Source organism: Haemaphysalis longicornis, unplaced genomic scaffold (genome assembly GCF_048455015.1).
Source record: "Haemaphysalis longicornis isolate Haplotype H1 unplaced genomic scaffold, Haemaphysalis longicornis Haplotype H1 scaffold_8, whole genome shotgun sequence".
NCBI lineage: Eukaryota > Metazoa > Arthropoda > Arachnida > Ixodida > Ixodidae > Haemaphysalis > Haemaphysalis longicornis.
In genome coordinates, this window is record NW_027526445.1 from 105,235,270 (window position 1) to 105,251,744 (window position 16,475).

Below are 16,475 nucleotides of genomic sequence, written 5' to 3' on the forward strand. Positions count from 1 at the left end.
TTCATGGACGCTTCAGTTTGCCTTTCATTTCTCGGGCGCCACAATTCGTGTCTGGCCCGCAATCGGCAGACTTCCCTTCGACTGATTAGTCTGTCTGATTAGTCTCTGATTAGACTGATTAGACTGATTAGTCTCTCTCGTCGCCGCTTTTGCTATTGCAGGGAAAAGTAAACCAATCTACTTTAACCCCTCTATAACCCCACATCTGCCGCATCAACGTGGGGCTTGCTCTCGTAACATGGAACATGTCATTGTTCGGTGTGAGAAAAGTTCTTTCTCCGAACCTGACAAGTGTTTCTGCTAGCGTGAATCAGATCGCTAGCGGAGGCAGGCGTACTTTCTTGAGAGCGGAGTGAACGTTGCTACATTATGCTAGAACATGTGAGCGCCGAGTTTTCTCAGTGCGCCGTTTAGGCGGGACGTTTCTGCCGCGGCAAATTGAGGCACTGAAATTCTGAAGTCCAGCACCCATGACGCGCTAGGGCATAAGGCCCGCGCTGTAATTACAAGCCCGAAGTGAGCGAGTACGGAAGCTGAGTTGTTTGGCCCGATTTTCTTTTCTCTGCTGTCTCTTTTATCGACTCCGGGAGTCGGGCTCTGGGAGCCGTGTGGCCAGGGGCCACGGGTGCCGTAAGGGCTGTCTGGTATTGCGCCTCGGCACCGGGCGTTCCGACATCGCGAGACGCGATGGGCGCCGCCGCTCATTAAGCTGTTTGTGTTGCAGCGAGCGGGTAGGGCCGACGACAGCCGATCTATCCTTCACGGCTGGGGCAGTAGAGCAAGCCTCTGGGTTGCCGGTCGTTGCAAAAGATGCGTATTGCCCGAAGGCTTTTCGGAGCCGGCACCGCGTGGCAGAGGGCACGACCGAGGGTGACGTAGCTCGGTAGCAGACGGACGGGAAACGGCCCCTCTTTTCCACTGAATGGCGGGGTGCGTGTCGTCCGAATGCTTGTTTTAAGTGGTTCTGCACGTAGCGGGGGAAAAAAATCTCCTTCGCCTCAAGAAAGTGTGTTTTTTGTGCGCTGTCGGAAACCGTGATTTGGCAGCCGCAATTGTTTAGCGTCGTGCCACGTGGCCGATGCTGTGGAATAGCATTTCTTCCTTGCCTGAGTTCAGGGCTTGAGGGAATGCTTGATGTGATACGCAATGCCAGTTGAGTCACCTAGGCTTGCTTGCTACGCGATGTCTTTGCTGCCACCTGCTGCTCCGGGTCTACGAGCGTTCGAGAGCTGGGGAGCACTCGCGGCTGTCCTGGCGTGGCGGCTACTTGGAGGCGGCCTGGCAGCGGCTCCGTGGGAGCTCCCTACAGCTGCTGTTTACCCCCATGAGGGAGGGCATGTTGGTGCGGGCGGCGCCGTCGTGTGCTTCATGGCTTGGCGTCACTTCGGTGCTGGGCCGCACTTTTCGGTCGGGAGGCTCCTCGGCCTGCTGATACGTCCTCGGCGCATCCTGGCTGAGAGCAGCGGTTGTACGGCGGTCATCTGTCAGCGCAGTCGCTACACTTGTTCAAGCTGGCTTCAGCCCTACGCTTCAAAACCCTGGCCTGCTGTCTTCGGCCAGGGCCGGGCTGGACCTGCTTATCACCACCACCGACTGAGAAGGGCGCCAGTGCGGGTGACAATTGCTCGATCGGGCCTACGCTGCGCTACGTCGAACCCTGGGCTGAGAACTCTGCAGACCGGGGTGCATTGGTGTTGCTTGTGCCTTCTCGGCGGGACGAAATGCAGGCAGCCCCTGACACCGCTGTCGACGACAAGACTGCATCTCTGCATGACATGCGTGTTCGAACAACCTCGGTGTTACCTGCGACACCTGAGCGTTAGATTGTGCATGTGGCTGACGATGCCAGTTTGATGACGGCGAGTGCGAGCACAGCTACTACGCGGGGGCGAACCTTCATGTTCTGTAGAGTGTTACGAACATTGCGTTTAGATGTCCCCGTGTGCTATTCTTTCCACCGTACGGAAACGTTTAAGGTTGGAGGGATGTGGGAACGCGAGCTTAGCGCGTTCCCTTTGGTTAGGCTTCGCCACGCCGCTTGCTCCTCGCGGGAACTTGCTCGGCAAGACGTCGGCGAGGGGGAGCTAGCTCCTCGCCGTAGGAGTGTCTTTAAGCCGGCGAGCGCGCGCGGGATGCAAGCTGCGCAGGGGGAGTCGGAGCTCGGGAAGCGAGGCGTCAGGACGCGCCTGGTGATCTCCTTCCTTCGAGGGTCGGGCAAAAAGGAGGGCGGCAATGGCTGCCATCGGTGTCCCATCGAGGCAAACGCGAGCGCGCTGAGGCGGCGCCCCGGCGATGACTGTTGTCGCGGTGAGTCGAACCTCTCGATTCCCTTAAATTGCCCGGGCGAGAAACTAGATCCTCGCCGTCAACCAGCTAGCCTGCATGCTCTTTGGATGTTTATTATTCAGTAATAAATGTCAATGAGCGAAAACACTTGTCGCTTCCTTTGTTCCGGTGAGCCACGGCCCGCCGCGGCTGGCGCGGCACAGCGCGCAGCCGCGGGGTGGGAGATAGCTTGCTAGCGGGGCGAAACGAGAAGACAAAGACTGATTAGTCTCTCTCGTCGCCGGTTTTGCTATTGCAGGGAAAAGTAAACCAATCTGCTTTAACCCCTCTATAACCCCACAACGTGCAGCACGCAGCGCGTGCTCACTTGCTGCGCTTACCATAAACCTGACAGAACAAGACGCTTTCTTTCATGGTCGCTTCGGTTTGCCTTTCCTTTCTCGGGCGCCACAACTCGTGTCTGGCCCGCAATCGGCTGACTTCCCTTCTTCTTACACTTCCTCAGGAGCTTCTCGCGCCGCCTCTGCAAACTGCCGTCCCCCTCAGAATTTCGCTACGCTCTCCTTCCCTGGTTTCTTGGAGTAATTGGTGTTCCCACCGTTCGCTCGGTTACGATCATGTCACCGCCTGCAAAATACAGAAGCGGAAGCCTAAGTAGCGCACATTGAAAATAGTACGAAGACATCAGGACTTTAAACACGACAATGGGATTCATTTGTCGTGTTTAGGACTCTGCCGTCTTCGTAATAGTTTTGGGCTTTTTTTCAGAAATATTCTGTACCAAGTCGCCCAGTATACTACCAATGTAAGTCCGAATATGTTCCTCAATCTTTCGCCGCAGGTTCTTTGATTGTGGGGGATTTCTCCTAGGTACCATTTCACTCAAACAAGAATTCTGTGAACACTCGCAGAGCTAAAAATAATAGGATCTTTTCAAAACAAAGAGACAATACCTAGCCGCATTCTGTGTGTACAGATAGCTGCAATAGCCTTTTACAACATAGATGCCTGCCTTTCTAGTCTGGGAATGATATATAGTGAATTGGCAAAACATTCGAGCAAAACATTGCTGGATCAGGCCATAATCACAGTTATAATGACTCCGTTTCCGTCATAACAAGGTGCGCCCACCCAAAGCAAAACTGTAAGACTTGGCTATTTCAAGAACTTGACAGCGCCCTCAAGAAACAAGAATGTCCTGCATTATGTAAGATACACCTGAATTGAAAATGTTTGTTCCAACCAACCGCATGCGAGCCAAACGAGAATTAAACAAATAGAACGATTTACTGGCTTTATTTACTTCTCGACGGTAACGACAAATGGTATGAGGATTTAAAGCTCCATTGAAAGGAGGGCATATGAACCTGCCAGCTGGTGTTCGTGCCAAGTTTGCAGTCGTACTAAAAAAGAGGATACAGCTGCTCATTTTTCTGCTGACTGTTCTTTCCGTCGCTGCCATTCCAACAACGCGCTGTATAGATTCGAGTTCTGCAAATCGTATAGCACAAAGCCATCCCACCAACAGCAGGTAAGCGTAAATAGCAAATCCACTGGTGTAGGCAGCTCGGGCCCCATTATTGATTGCAAATATCTGTCGAACAGGCTATACGGTTAAACCGGCTCAAAGCGACTGTGGCCTTGAAAGCCGATTATCCGGATATCACGATTTACAACCACTGATCAACTTTATATAAGCTCTTAATATTCGAACGCAGGGATTAGAGGTGATAAAATGCCATTTTGTTGTTCAGTTCCATTGTGTGCATGATGATATGTCACGAACGCAAGAATACGTACTCCGTAAAATATTTCGTTCAACACACACACGGAAATTTTCCAACCATTTCTTAAGGCAAAATAAGAAAAAAGAGTTGCACCATGACACTTCGCTTGAAACCTTCACAATTCTTGTTTTAAGGTTTTGTGATACACCCTCACAAGCAAGGTGCAATTGTTCTTACTGATTCATGGCTCACGCTGACTTTAATTTGCTCGCCTGGGCGTGCACACTAAACTTTTTTACACCCTTTTAGCCAAAAAAGGGTGTAGCAAGGTGAAAAAAGGGTGTTGGGAGGCCTTTACACCCTTTTTCTTGAATCTCAACACCCTTTTCCGAGCTCTACACCCTCTTTGTGTGAAAAAAGGGTGTTGATAAACTTCAACACCCTTGGTTTTTCTTAGGGTGTTGAAAGGGTGTGGAAAAGGTGTTCAGCTCTTCATCTAGTAAGGCCATGCTTGGATGCATAATAGCACTGTAAAGAACAAGACATCCCCTCATATACTCCTCTACTCGCAAGAAGTTTTCAAACGCAAAAAAAATAATGGCTAGTATGCAATGATCGTTCGTTTCCATATGCGGCGCACCTTATTCCCCAAGTTTAGCTTTGGCACGTGAAACACAAATTTGAACCTTCAAAATTAAGAAAGACTATAGTCGTGCGGCGAAAAGGGTGTCTACCGACTGCAACACGTTTGGCTTTCTGAAGGGTGTTGAAACAGTGTGAAGTAGGTGTTCAGTTGCAAAGAAAGAACAGCGAAGCTTGGAGTCGACCTAGTTTCTTCCGGTGTTGCTAAGTTTTGTTATGTTTGCTTTTGCTAAGCTTTGCAATGTTCTTGATAAGCTAGGATGACCGCTGAGGAGTGAAGCCAAGTTTAACCGGATTTTACAAGGCTGTTCCAGTCTGCCCCCTCCTCCCCCGACCACTGCCACGGGATCCAAGGGGAAACAAGCTAGGTCGGCCCCCAGCTATGCTGTTTCTCCAGCTTTGCACCACTACTGCAAGCTTCACCAATTTTTTTTGCCTTTTAGAATCCAAAAAAACTAGTACCTTTGAAATGGTATAGTAAGAGGTGCGCATACACATGCGCCCCTTGTCCTCACACTCTAACAAGCTCGAAAGCCGCGGCTTCACTGTTATAATACCCTATCTGCGTTGGTGCACCATTTACGGGTGCAGCAGTTCTTTTTCTTTGTATTTTTTGCTAACGCCCCAGAAAATAGCTCAAGCTCAAAGAGCTCCACTGGTAATAGACTATGCCAGTTCATATTGCTTTAAACATGGTGAGGTACAAAACACCCACCGCTTATAGAAAATGTTCAGTCCATCCATGTAAACAGGTAAAAAAGGCCTCCAAAGTTGGAGGTCTCTTCACATTTTTTCTTAGTTGGCGGTCTTTTCTTACACCCTTTTTCTTGCACCCTGTTTCTTTAAGCCCTTTTTCTTGTTTCGAACACCCTAATTTGTAGCTTTACGCCCTTCTGGGAAAAAGGGTGTTGAAATAGTGAACACCCTTTTTGAAGGGTGTTGAGGTGGCGGAGAAGATTTGTTTGGTATTTAATAAAATTCAATAAGTTATGAAACACAAAAACCACGTCGTAATTAAAAAGCTTTTGGAAATCTGCATGTTGACTTGTGCAGTCTCATAGTAAAATCCATACTACAAAAATTTGCGGTAAAATATCTGGTTTTTGCGACAAGCCCACCGATTCAATTGGGGTTTTTTCCTCTGCTGGATATAAAGTCAAGAACAGCACATGTACTACTAAGTAAGTATAGTCTCCCTGTACCGCTTGCATCTCGTTGGTTTTCTTGCTGAATTCCTTTGTGTGCCAACTGTAACTTGTGCGTATTGGCTGCTTGTGTTGAATGCTGCGCGCTTCGCCGATTCACATTGCCACTGCGCTTGCAGGAGGCTCAACACCCTTTTTTTAGGGTGTTGAGCATCAACACCCATCTCAACACCCTTTAAGGGTGTTGAGATCAACGCCCTTTTTTCATCCGTACACCCTTTTTTTGCCAATACACCTTTTAGGGTGTTAGCCATGGGGCAAGATTTTTACACCCTTTTCGGCCAGAAAGGGTGTAAAAAAGTTTAATGTGTGCGAATAACGTGACATCGGGTGCCGGAAATGCTAATTACAGTGAAAGCTTTATGCCTTACCGGAAGGTGACATTCACCGAATCCCGGCATTAACGTGATTGATACAGAAACTAACATGACTTAAGCAAGACCAGAAGCTAATAAAAGCATGCTAGCCGTGTTCGAGAAATGAATAATGGTTACCGAAGCTAATAAATGACTCGTAATTAAAGGTAAAGACCACTAGTGTGAGATAAATGGATATTAGGGTAAAGACCACTAAAGAGATGTAAATGATGATTAAGATGCATTAAGGTGTATTATTAAGGATAAGGCTTAAATACGATTGATTGGGAATTTTTACTAGTATATAGTAAAGTTCCATAAGAGGGATAAGGCGGATTAGGAAGGAATTAATATTTTTCTTAATTCGAGCGGGGCCGTGACGGGGGATGGGAATGACTGGCGATATAATGACCCCATTGTAATTTATACCATATATCAACATGAAATAATATTTTGTAAATGCCCTGCGTTTTTGTCGCGCAGACTGCGGTTTTAATTGGAGAATCTGGAGCATATGATGTGATCCTGTTATAAGAAAAAGGTAATCTCGGAAAAGGTAGAGTTCTATAGAGTAGAGTTTTATAGAGTTCTCGGAATAGAGTTCTAGAGAAAGAAGAAAAAGTGCAGGTCTTTATTCCTTCAAAAAGCTTTTTCTGACCCGGTGTGAAACATTGCAGTCGAGCTCGTACATGTCACCTTTTCCCCCAACGGCTAGGATAAGCAGTGTAATACGATTGGTAGTACGCGTAAAAAGTCTTGCACCCGATATGTGACTACCCGACCACCCTTATATTGAACCGGGGAGTACAAGAAAAACAGAAAAAGTGCCGTTTTCTGTCTGATACTAAGGTGGGAGCCCAGAGAAGTGTTGAACACAGTTATCACTGCTTGGGCTATTATCCAGGCCAGAAATAAAAGTTTGTGCCACCAATACAACAGCAAAATCTACATGCGCGGGCTGCTTGCAGAAGTAAAATCTTTATCTGCACGAAGTTTCGAGACACACGCGAAGCTTCAAGTTGAAAGTGTAGTAATTCGGATTTCGAAGATATATTCTGCAAGTAATTTTGCCTTCTTCAAAGGTACATATTCGCCATTTGGAACAAATTGCTCGGAAGCAAAAAAGTTCTCGCATTGCTACAAGACATGTAGTAGAAATGTTTCGTAGTCCTGGAATTCGTCCTCGATGCACTCATATCAAAATGCTCCAGTCATTTCATATTTTGTAATATGCAGTAAGGAAAATGGAAGTTCAAGTACTGTGTACCTGCTGGGGTGCAAACCCATATTTTTCAGGCCGCAGGACTAATATATTTTAAGCAACGAGCAACTTGTTCAATCTAAGATTTAATTTCAATGTATATGCGAGATAATGAAATCAGCATTTATTTATACATGCCGCACCGGCAGTAATAGAAAGGTTATTACGTACAACACATTGCGACGGGAAGCGTTATGTTTTCGTACGAGTGGGTCTTTGCTGGCTGATGTTGGAGCCCGTGCTCAATCACAAGCTACAACGGTATAGGAGACAGGAGACGATGACATGTTGAAAATAAGCGCCTCATTACATACGCCACAATATGCCGTGATGCTGACTGAAGATTTTTTGGCACATTGACACACCCAGCTCCGGCATCGAATCGTAGGTGCAGATTGTACAATGAGAAAGACCTCCGATGTTTGCTTCGAATGATAAATGCAAAGCCTTTAAACCTATAATTCGGCACATTTCTTGAAGCTCTCTTCGTCATTAGGGTATGAAGTGTCCTCTACTGAAGTTCACCACTGCTCCCGGTAGCGGAATGATTGGTTTGGGTTTTCTTTATTTTATGCATCGAACGGTAAAATGGTAGGCCACGATCTCCTGACCTTTCTTCTATCTGTGCCAGATAATTTCAACACAGTGAGTATGCAAAAGACATTCGCTTTTATACCAGTGCCAGAAAGGTTCAACAAAATTTGTGCGAGATACACGTATAGAGAGTTTTGCTATCTCGAATACTTCTCATGGCTGTTCATGGAAGCAAGGAGGAGCAACCACACTGCTTGCTTGGCCTCCTTCTACTTCGTCCATCATGTCAAACATTGTTTTGGACTGATTGGAAAACATAGGCTTGTTTTTTTAAATTGGCCCTAAACACATACAAATCTATGCCCATCAAATCACACAATGCTGAACACTTCCCTGATAAGATCAGAAAGCAGGCGTACCAATTTTAACACAACTGTGAGGAACTTGTCTCTAATCAATCCACGTGGTAGGTAAGTCGAGAAAAAGAATGCTATCCACGGACTGCTACGGTGAAAGCTCGCTAAATATACTGCGACAAAGCGTATCTGTACTGCAGTAATTTTCAAAGTCAACTTTATTTCTACTTAAAAATGGCAATCATAAGTCTTACTGTTTCATAGCGGTGCCGTAAGCCACAAATTCTACTTTGCAGGAGTTGTCATAAGAGACTACAGGATAATGTTTTGACTCGATATTTTCTTTCTGCAATGCCTTTGTGACACTTTATGTGCCATGTACGCAAAGAAATAATCGTAGCGTTATTTATATTTTTTTACCTGTGACAGAACAGCGTGCAGAATATTCTACGTGTTGGTATGGCCACCTTACAAATTTAAACAGGAAAATTTCCAAGGGGTTAGGAAATGCCAGTTGGGTTTCCTAATATGATACCCACTGTCTTTGTAAAAACCTACTAGTGCATTTAAAGAGATTGAAGTTGGGAACAATGGGAAGTCAAAAGTTCGCTCTCGATGTAAACAAGAAGATTATGTCACAGCAATTACGAAAAGCGTTTCCGTAAGATATTCGTCCCAAAATACTTTACCTGGCTGTGAGTCCCGGTTACAGATTTATAATTTTCGAGGAATAAAATATTTTTCTGTAGCTTATGAGCTTCCGAAAAGGGCTTCAAATATATTGAAGTTCACGCGGAAGCGAGTATGGATAATTTAAAGCGTCCAGATTAAGCGCATCTCATACAAGCACATCTGCTTACGAAAATAATATTGAATTCAGCGGCATCCTCTACCCTGCTTCCATTAATGTCCCTGTAGTGTTCTGCGGCAACGTTCACGCGGACAATCATACAAACGCTTGTTCACGACATTCCAAAACACCTAACTGAAGCCGTAAATACCAGGCTGTTATCAGGCTGCTCGTGATTGGATATGACGTCCGTTTAAGCCTGCGGCCTGAGCCTGCTCTCAAATCCGGTTTTAACTCAGCTGTTTCAGAAGCAGCGACCTGCATCTCTACATTGCCCTCAGATTGGCGCCTATAAAGGAAACGTGCGAGGATGCTGATAATGAAGCCCACTTCGGGTGCGCCACTTACCTCGCTGATCGAGCTATATAAAGTAACCGGCTGCGCTCCGGAGTTGCTTCACGTGTATTTGAGCATCCGCGGAAAATAGCTCGAAGGCACGCAGCATCAGGCTACGGCAAGGAGCCGCTTTATCATGTTGTCACACAAATAACGCCATATCTTTGTTTTGATTTCCCATGAAGTGGCGTTATCCTCAGGTGATTTTTAGATAAAAAAGCTCAACCACTGCAAAAGCCTAACCACTCGGCATCTCCATGGAGAGTGGTGAAGCGAGATATTTTACTCTGTTTGAAAACCTGGGTCCAGCGGTCACATTTGATTTTTTTCCGCATGTGGCACCTTCGAAGCCGCGGAAGCATCGTTTGCCCAACTACGGCCACACTTTTCAATCTGTTGAGCATACTGGAGCAACTATTCCTTACTGATTACGCACAAGTGATCGTAAAGATGAGATTAAGCTCTTCTGCGCCTACTAAACACATCTGAACATCGTTTCTTTGCTTTTAGCCATATTGAGAACCATTGTCTTGGACTTCTCTTCGATATGGCGTCCGGTTAAGGTTCGGGGCCTTTTCAAATTAAAACAAGTTCTTGTTGCATACTAGGGTAACAATTTATTCAGTGAACCTGTTTTCGTTTGTGTGCTGATCGAATCGTCTATTAAACATTTACGCCCAAAATTTAGACGTGCAGAGCATTCTGCTTGCGTTTTGGCAACAATATTGTCTTTAGAATTTTGGAGAAGTGAAAAAAAGAAACTGGTGGCAGAGTATTTCTTAACCTAATAGTTCCCCGATTTCCGTTCGGAACGAGCTTTAACATCACGCATACGTTCCCCTCATAGTCGATATCAAATTAAAAATGTAGGCTCCAGGCTAAGGGGTTTACGTTTGACGGTTAAAAAATTGAATAAATCAAATCATACCATAGTTATTCAACATCTTTCACCGAGCTGTTGGGAGCACGGATAAAATGTCTTCAAATGGTCGGCTTTGCCGGGTCCGTATCCCCTCAGGAACCTGACAGTCCTAAGACGTCAACCAAAGTTGATTATGTAGCAGCGGTGACAGGGGTACATAATTAAACAGTGCTAATAATCGAAAGAAAAGAACACAAACGAATGAAAGACAACACAAAGAAAACCGCAACAACAAAGAACATCCTAAACTTACACAAAAAACAATCGGTACAATCTCTAACGCTGTTTCAATCTTGCAAGTTGGTAATACTGATACAGCGCAAAAACATAAAGTGAAAAGGCAGACACATAAGTACAAATACACACATAGAAAAAGAAACACGAGCTGAAGTAGGTTATGGGGTTTAACGTGCCGATGCTACACAGGCGATGAGATGCGCCGTAGAAGAGGGCTCCGGATCAATGTCCTGTGTATCTTTAATGCGCACCTGTATCTTTTAACACCTGTGTATCTTTAATGCGCACCCAAATCTCGAGCACACGGGGGTTTGCGCTTTTCGGCTCCATAATAAAAGCGGCAGCCATGGCCGGGAATCGAATCCGCGTCCTTGGCTCTGCAGTACAGCGCCTTGCCCACTGAGCCTTTGCGGCGCCTCACGAGGTGAAATAATAGAACTCAAAAATTTATTAGTGGTGGCAACGCATGTGGCAGAATTTAAAACAGGCAACACCTCTCGAGCATACAATTTTATCGAGGGTGTTGCGCGTTCTCTTGTGCCCCTAAATAATCCTCAGTCCTCACTTGCCCCCCCCTTATTGCCGATGTGCAGCTCACAGGCATTAAATCCCGATTTGCTTTGTAAACGTTTGTCAGTTTATTTCGCCCAATAGAAGCAATTTGCAAAAGTTAGAAATAGTAGGTACTCAAAGACACAAAGGCACAAAAAACAGGTTAGGCTAGGTTAGATGAAGCACTAACGTAATGGAAGCCAGCGATCAGATATTTGCTACTGCAGCGGCCTGTTCCGGGTTCAAACGTACGATAAATATGTGACCAGTCGTGCAGTCATCCGATCTCGGCTGTTTGTGGAAAACAGCCGCGTTTTCTTACTACAAAGTGCCCTTGCTCATTCGAAGCTCGCAGTATGTCTTTTTTGCGAGACACTTTCTCCGTAAATAACACGCCTTGCCATGATATACACAATTCACGCTGGCGCAGTAAGGGTGCTCATGCTACAGATAAGCAACAAGAATGGCTGGGAGCCACTTCCAGGCACTCACTTCGAACATGGAATGCGATAAGCCACAAAGGTAAGGTTAGGGGCGATTCAGGGACTAAATTGTTGGGCTGCCGCGAGGTGCAGTTGAGGCGCAAGACAAAAATTGATTATTTTAGGAAATTAACTTGTCAGTGTGCCATGGAAATGAAGTGCATTATTGTCTTTGCCTACAACAGACAAACACATTTCTTGAATGGTTATCAGTTTCCGCGGCTTATCCAGGAGGCGTTGGTCTGCAGGTGCCTCTTGTAGTTTCTCTGCCAACTTAAGTCTTTTCCCGTGGTCTGAATCCTCCCCTCTACATTGGTTATTCTCCCATGGCCAATATTTTTGTTTTCCCCTACATACCATACAGAGGTGTTCCCCATATACCTTCATAGCAACTTTATGACCAGCTCAGGGCTATAATTTTTGTAAGCAAATCTGTTGGGCAAGTTCTTGCATTATCATTGACTAATAGAGCGCGACTTAGACAACGACAGTAAAGAAGGACGACGGGACAAGCGCTAACTTGCAACTAACATATAGTGAAGCATCCTCTCATATTTATACATATATCATTAAGAGCATGCGCTCTAGTGTACACTAAATGAAACGCATCAAACAGAGGACATCACCAAAGTGACGTTTTCAAAAATTAAAACTCGCTGCCACGGAAAAGCACTGATGTATCGCTGACGCACTTGACCCCTTTCTGTGACGTCGGGGTAGTCTACGAGATTCCGGTTTAATGCGGGGAGGCCTACATCGGCCAGACAAGCAGATGTGTAAATGATCGGGCACGCGAGCGTAGTTCTTCTCTTAACAATAGTACGCGCGCGCATTTACCCGCGCATTTCGAAGATTGCAGGCCTGTCCGTCCTGTGAAAAAATGCAGACTTTTCTTTGAGCAGATTAAAATTCTCGGCAGGAGTGATAATACAGTGGCTAGGGAGCTCTTGGAAGTGTTTTATATTAAGCAGAAAGGGGACCAGTGCGTCAGCGATACATCAGTGCTTTTGCGTGGCAGCGAGTTTGAGTTTTTAAAGACGCTTTGATCATGTCCTCTGTTTGATGCGTTCCAGTTAGTCTACAGTAGTGCGCATGCTCCTAATGATACATGTATAAATATGAGAAGATGCTTCAAAAAATATTAGTTGCAAGTGAGCGCTTGTCCCGTCGTCCTTCTTCACTGTCGTTGTCTAAGCCGCGCTCTATTTGTCTATCATCCTACGATTTTTTTTCCCTCTCCGGCAGCTGTTCCGTCTCCTCTACTGTTTTGCTGTAAGGCAGCAGATCATTGCAGTTCAAATTCTTTCGCTTTCCAAAAATCTGCACTGTGGTTACTTCAACAAGAGATGGTCTTACACAGTAGCCGGGGCTCTCTATTCTTCGTCAAGATGGCTTTTGTTTACTTTGCGTTCAATTGTTACTGTTGCCCTGTCGAATATAACTTGAACGCACAGAGATTTTAATAGCTGTTGCCTTGTGAGAAAAATTTGTGAAAATATTTTGCCCTAATATGACCCTCACGAGACAGTAATCTGATCCCGGGGTCTGTGTTGATTATTAGCTGCCAAGGTATGCTCCTCTACAGTTTTCCTATTTAGAACTTCAGCTGAAACAATGTTCTTCCGCTGCAATGTGAACACTTTTCGTATTCTGGGATATTACCTTAACCATTGGTATTACGATATCGGTGGCGTAAATTCGACTAATGACTGCAGTTTTCACCGCCTAAGCGGCAATGGTAAAGACATTTTTTTAGACGCTGTCACCGCTGTTCTCATCGCCGCCTCCAGTTCTTACCGCTGGTGTTAAAACCACCGTCCAGTAGCCGTTGCTAGGTCAGTTTATGGTAAGGGCTGTATTCTCAGCTTTTGCCTTATGGTCATCTAGGCGCCTTCCTCACTGTCATAGCTAAGGTCTGTCATACGTTCTCTTTACTTCATTTAGTACGTTAATTCTTGATTGACGTGTGTGTTAGGTGATCTTACAACTGGGTCCTAGTGCTCCTGAGCCAAGATATCTTTACTCAAAGCACATTTTTGGCGATCACAAGTTTCCTTTTCTTCTATTTGTTGAGGTTATGTCATGCACCCTATACACCATTCCTAAATTATGACCCCGAAGCCCTGCAATATTTCTTTCCTGTGACAAGGTTAGCTGAGATTTGTTCTTTGTGATAATGACAACAAAGGTCGGTGGTCTGTTCTGAAGACGTGAAGAACACAAGCAGAGAATTCGTCAAGCTTTCTAGGACATGTGAAAACTGCACAACAAAGATTCCAAAGTAGAAACGTACGCATCATGCTAGGATAAAAGTTTTTATGCCAGTGATCTAGAAAAAAACAACTTCATTTCTAACAAACCTAAAATATTTTGGTCACAGTCAAACGTTATTATTTTCCTTTGAATTCTTACTGGACTCAAAACCTCTGGCGTGGCATAGAAAATTTTGACAAAGACTGCACCTGGATTACCAGCTGGTTGCTTCTTATCCACACTACTCGTGCACACTTTGTGTCGAGGTGCTTGATTTGCCAATGTACGCAAGCCGTCGCACTTTGTCTCGGTGTTTGTGCGAGCCTAAAATAAAAATACGTTTACTTTTAATCGAACACTCCGTTTGGTCGGGTAGCAGTCTGTATCATTGCTTTGTACCGGACAGTGGGTGTTAATCACCGCAACTTCACAGTTGGCATTGCCTCCTCCAGGATTTACAACTTTGGCCATGTTGACTTTCGAGTAAACTTGGCACACATTTTTGTTTCATTTCGTGTCATTTATTTATTTCAGGGCCTCAAGGCATTAAAGGAAGGAGTTGGATTTAGTAAGAGCTAAAAATGAGCAAACAATAAATTTAAAGCGCTTCTTGAAAGGTGATCACGATGAAGTTATTTACGTCCGTGATGGAGGCGATGGCGGCGGGAAGGTGGTTCCAGTCTCTGCTTGTTCGTGGAATGAAATAGTCATGATAAAGATTAGTTGGACTAGATGGAGCACCAACTTTTCCACCATGATCCAAACTCGACAAAATATAGGAGGGGTTTGTAAAAAGCTGTTCTCTTAAAAGGGAGTTGCGATGAAAGATTCTGTGAAAGAGTGACAACCGTGAACGCTTACTAACAGCGAAATGACAAAATAAAATCGTTAAAATGTCTCACTTTCTACTGCATGTTAGCAATTTTGTCATATTTGAATTTTTTTAGGAGGGAACAAAACGTATTAAAAGGGTCCCTCTGGTTACTCAGATCTTTTTGCTATGTTACTGGAATAAATTATACGATCTTGTTCAAGATAAGAACTCCTGGTTCTAAAACCTAAGAAATAGCTTGGGCGCATATCATGACACCCAAAATTACAATTATACCTGCCTTGTATTTATTTCGTAACCTACAAACTTGGTGACACGTCGCTGCAAACTAAGTAAAACTAATACGTTACCTGCCCAGAGCGTAGAAATAAGCAGAAACTATGAAGTCATTCTGACTTTCCTGATTGCCGAATTACTGCGCCACGGACCACTGAAATGGCGATTACTGCTTTGTCAGCTGAAAACTGCTCCCACCTCCACCGGAAAAACGCCGACAGTTTAATGTTGAAGCGAAAGGTTTTCGCGCAATTGTCTTCGTCGATAGACTCCAAACACGATGCTAGTAATACGGTCAGCACCGGGATGGCGTCCACCGGTCCTATGACGCATGGCATAGCGGGCGGCTCATATTCAAAACAGTAAAATGCAAAGAAATATTCAGGGTGTTTTGTTGAGGTGGTGGTAGTGGTGGTAGTAAAAACATTTTTTTGAGCTTGAGGGGAATGGGAAGGGGAAGTGGTTTTGTAGAGGTAAAAAAAAGAAACCCGGAACATGACTTGCCGAGAATCTTTTTATTTTGTGCATAAAAAACAATAATAAAACCAGCACGAAACACCGGGTGCGCGGTCAATTCCAATTGGATTTCGACGCATTCCATAAAATGGGTATACAAAAATTTGCGCAGCTTGCCCTTGCTTTGTAAGGCTCGAGAAATAGCTGCGCTGGCGGCTGCCCATCTTTTGTCGTGAACCCCCTTGTCGCACCTCATATTCACTTCCAAATTTGCTTTTGGAAGATCTGCATGACTGGCAGGGCCTCATTGATTCGCCTGCAGGCCTTCAGACCCCTCTCAAAGTGGACCAGGGTAGCAAGCCGTAAAGCCCGCCGCCAAATCCAAAGGAAATGCTCCCGGAATACGTGCGGAATGCACGATAGCAATAAATAAAAACAAATGAATGCGATGATAACTCAATCGGCGAGACCCTGGTTTCATAACCCGAAGGATCCAGGTTCGATTACGACCGCGGGAAGGGTTTTTTTTTCTTTCAAATTGACTTTACATGGCCCTGTACCTCGCCCTTTTGCACCCCATACCCCTAGGGCCTTTGGGGCGGCCCTGTTGTTAGGCTGCCGGTTTCACGGCGTGAAGGTCCAGGGATGAACTTGGGGGACCTCCTAAATGACATTCTTTTCTTGATTCTTCGAGCTTACTGATGCATTGGACGGGCAAAGAAAAGCCTAAACCCGTATGCTATTCAAAACATAAGAAGTGGTGAAGCTTGCATTATGTCCGGCAAGACTTGTATCGTAGCGAAGCTGGCGCTTTTCTTTCTAGTCAGGTACTGAAGGACACTCCACCACGCATTGCAGTGGGTTTGAAAATATTTATTTACATGTTCCATCCTCGCTTTCAGTGTGGTAGTA

At 45.3% G+C, this 16,475-nt stretch overlaps 1 protein-coding gene across 1 annotated transcript in view; it reads left to right on the top strand.

Annotated features, from left to right (window-relative positions):
• Positions 1-3,722: 3,722 nt before the first annotated feature.
• LOC144150233 (sulfotransferase ssu-1-like) overlaps positions 3,723-16,475 on the top strand; it is a 33,427-nt gene continuing 20,674 nt past the window's right edge. The window contains exon 1 of the mRNA XM_077682088.1: positions 3,723-3,817. The gene's annotated coding sequence lies outside the window, so the exon portion shown is untranslated. The remainder of the gene's footprint in view (positions 3,818-16,475) is intronic.